Source organism: Mus musculus, chromosome Y, assembly GCF_000001635.26.
Source record: "Mus musculus strain C57BL/6J chromosome Y, GRCm38.p6 C57BL/6J".
NCBI lineage: Eukaryota > Metazoa > Chordata > Mammalia > Rodentia > Muridae > Mus > Mus musculus.
In genome coordinates, this window is record NC_000087.7 from 67,602,873 (window position 1) to 67,606,849 (window position 3,977).

The following is a 3,977-nucleotide window of genomic DNA, read 5'->3' on the forward strand; positions in this document are numbered from 1 at the left end:
TTTGCCCATCTCGGACTAGTGACTCTTTCCATGCAGAAAGAGGGACCCAGAGGGTCTGTGGCAACAGGACCAAAAACAGATTTCTTGCTATGGGAGCAATGAGAAATGGGCTAATTTTTATTTCCTCATGAAAAGAATGGAAGATGTGGATGTCACTTAATGCATGATAGAAACTCTCTTGACATTTAACACAGACCCTGTGATCGTGCCCTTTCCAATCTGCCAGCCAGTATTCTGTCAGGGGTTTCTTAAGTTAGTGATATTGAAATTAGAATGTTTCCAGGTCCCTAGTTGACAGTCTGATGCAGAAGGCTCCTTTTGAAGGAGCACCATTTTTGCACTTGTAGTGCCAGGTTGTTCATAAGATGTGCTTCCAGTAGGAAATGTAAAAATGGGCTTTAGTGGTACATCTGGCCAGAGTTGAAGGATGTTCACATATATAGTTATCATTTAGCCTGTATGCCCACTCTGAGTGCTACCACTGACTCAATGAAGTTGATCAGCCATAATCTAGGTTTGCAGAGACATATAAAATTATTGACACTGGTTGTCCTAGGTTAGAGAATAGTAACTTTTGGATCATTTGTCCCTGTCCTAAGGGATGGCTCTGGTCGTCTTGTCATTCCACTGTTGGGGAAAACTGCATATCAAAAAATAATGTCTCCCATGTTGGTAGATGGAGTATGTGATTTTTTTTATACTTGAAAAGTGGATGTGACAAATGAAGCTGGGTCCAAGTAAATCCTTATCCCAAATGAGTCAGACAAATACAGTAGATAACAGAATTAGCAGGCTGGGCCCACAAAGCAGGGGAAGATCAGTCCAAGCAAGTAGTTAAAAAAAAAATCTGTTCATGCTGTAGGCAGCCAGCACCTAAAAGATGGTGCTGGTCTCCGGTACACCATCGCAGTAAACAACACCACTGAGCAGGTGCTAGACCAAATCTGGCACCAACCCCTCCTGAGTGGGTGCATGCAAATTAACATGTCTGCAGACTGACCAACCCTAGCAGGACGCATAGCCCTCCCCAGTGCTGGGGTGTATTTAAGCAGTCCTCCCTGGGTTCCTGGGGTTCCTGTAGCATTGAGGCATTCCTGCTCTTAAGCTGTTGAAAAGAATTCAACTGTGTTGAATTCTCTTTACCAGGAAGAGGTAGGCGAAACATCACCCCAGCAATTGTGTTCCTCTTTTCTTGCCTTTGGGAGGGCCTCAGCAAACCTAGCACTTTCTGAGCTTCCTAAAACTTGGAAGTTTTATTTGCTTCTGAGTTGTAGGATCCTCCATCCTCCTTATAGGAAAAAATGTATGAGAATTTTGCTTCCTATAAAAACCCAGCAATGTTATATGTGTAGTTTTTTTTTTATTTTGTTTTGTTTTAATCTCATGTCTGTCCCCAGCTGCAGATAGTTTTTGTTTGAAATTCTAGTGATTCTTGAGAGTGAATAAAAGAAAGAGCTCCTGAGAGGACCTAGGGCAGATGCTGCTCCTGCTGCACCTGCTTTTGTTATCACAGGATTAAATGAGCAATGCTCTTGTCAATGGAGCAAGTTTGTGGATTTATTTGTGTCAAAGGGCACTGATGGACATACATTGTTGCAAGGAGAAAAACAAGTGCATAATTTAGCATTCTTAGTGATTAGGTAAGGTTAGGTTATCTGAATTTATCTGAAGGCCAAGCCAAATGAAATGTTGTTTTGATTCCTTTTTGGGAATACAAAAATCAATGTCTCAAACTAATATTTATAGATTTTGTCAGTTGCTTTTAATGTGTTAGTGTTATGAAATATTACATGGCAAGGGAATACATTTGCTGGACCCATGCATGTTGTGAACTTCAGAAATTACACCACGGAACAGACCTGGTATAAAGGGAATGATTGGGAGAGGGTAGAGGAGTGAGGAAATGGGGGAGGTATAGAGGCATAGAGGCAGAAACAAAACCATTAGGTCAGAAAAAATGTGGGGCAAAGAACAGATAGAGGGGTAGCTGAAAACAAAGAGAGAGACAGAGCTATAGAAACAAGAACAATGGGAACAGAGAGGTTGGGCCTAGAACAGAGAGAGGGGGCTAATCAGTCCTTTTATCCTGCCTTGAAGTTAGCAGTTTAGTTTCTTTCAAGAAAGAAATATACTTTCTATGAATTTTGTAAGTTAACAGGAAATATTTTCATCTCTGAGAGCAATGTTAATTTTAAAGTGTTTATAGGAAATTTTTGTCGGACTACTTTCTTAAGAACAATATAAGCCAGGTATGTTGTCACATACCTGTAATAATACCTACATGGAATGCTGAGATCACCTGGAACCTAAACATTCTAGAACTTCTTGGACAATACACAACATACTATGTGCCTATTTCAAAAATGAAATGAAGTGAAATAAAATCAACCCAATGTACCTTCTTTATTTGTATCTCTTACCTTTGGAAACTAATAAGATAATGAATCAAAAAATAAATAAATTTCAATTATCTGTATGAATGAAAACAATTTTAAATGTTAAGAAGGTTAAAAAAATCACTACAGTGATGGGGAGGAAAGAGCCTGGGTGGGAAATGGGACAAGAAGGTGAACATGATCAGGTATTATGTGTGTGGGGAACATAACTGAAGTGCTGAGGAAAAGCAAAAAGAATGGAAACAGGCAACTTTTTGAGGTAGGAGGTGAGAAAACCCTCGGTTATATCAGAGACCTGGGAGGTGAGAGACCCTAAGGACTCAAAGGGAGGGACCTTAGAAGAAATGCCCTACAGTGGGGAGAGGGAACTTGTAGAGTCCTCCTCCAGTGGAGGGACAGGACATCAAGTGGAAAGATTGAGTTACCATCCCACAGTAAAAAGCTCTAACCCAGAATTGTTCCTGTCTGAAAGAACTGCAAGGAAAAAACATGGAGAAAAGCCTAAAGAAAAGGAGATCCAGTGACAAGACCAAATTGTGATAAAGCTCAAGGAGAGGCATCAAGGCCTGACACTATTACTGATGCTATTCTGTGCTCACAAAAAATGGGCTTATCATGACTGCTCTCTGAAAGACCAAACCAGCAGGTGAAAGAGTCAGATGCTCAAATTTATATGCAACAAATAGACAGAAGCTGGGAACCCCTGTGGATGAATTGGGGAAAAGCTGGAAGAAGCTGAGGAAGAGGTCTACCCGGTAGGAGGACCAACAATCTCAAATAACCTGGACCTCCCAGGATGTCTCAGACACTGAGCCAGCAACCAGGCTTCATACACCAGATGATATAAAGCCACCAACACATATACAGAAAAGGACTGCCAGGTCTGGACTCAGTCAGATGAGGTCCATCTAATCCTCAAGGGACTTCAGGCCCCAGGGAGCAGGGAGGTCTGGTGGAGAGGGGACAGGATGGTGGTGTCATACTCTTGGAGATGGGGATTGTGGGCTTGGGGCCCTGGGAGCATGGGGGCATATAGGCAGGAGATATGGGGTGTGGAACAGTAAGAGGGGGAACTAGGAGAAGAATAAAATCTCGACTTTAAAAAAAGTATAAGAATAAATTTTAAATAATTCAACTATATTAGTGTGTGGAATTTCAGTCCACGGGACTATATACCATTCACATATTCATTTAGATTTCCTTTGGAAGTTAATATAAAGATGCACTTATACTTAAACAAGAAAATGATTAAAGATATTTAAAAATAAAGAAGTTCTATTTTAACTCTAAAGGTATAACTGCTAGTTAACTTTGTAATCACATCACTGGGATTAACTTCCTTCTCAGAATCATCAGAATAACAAGGATTAAAGAAACTTTAAAACTCTGTTTCATAGGAAACAAAAAAGTTAGAGATTTTTTTATTTGTTTTATATATATACCAGCAAGTGAAAATTTTTCATGCTTCATTTTTCTGAAGATGGGAAAGTAGAAGAGAACTTCAGATTATTCTCCATGATGGCTCTTTCAAACATAGACATTTTTTTTTCTCAGTTCACCATCTACACCAAAAAGCATATC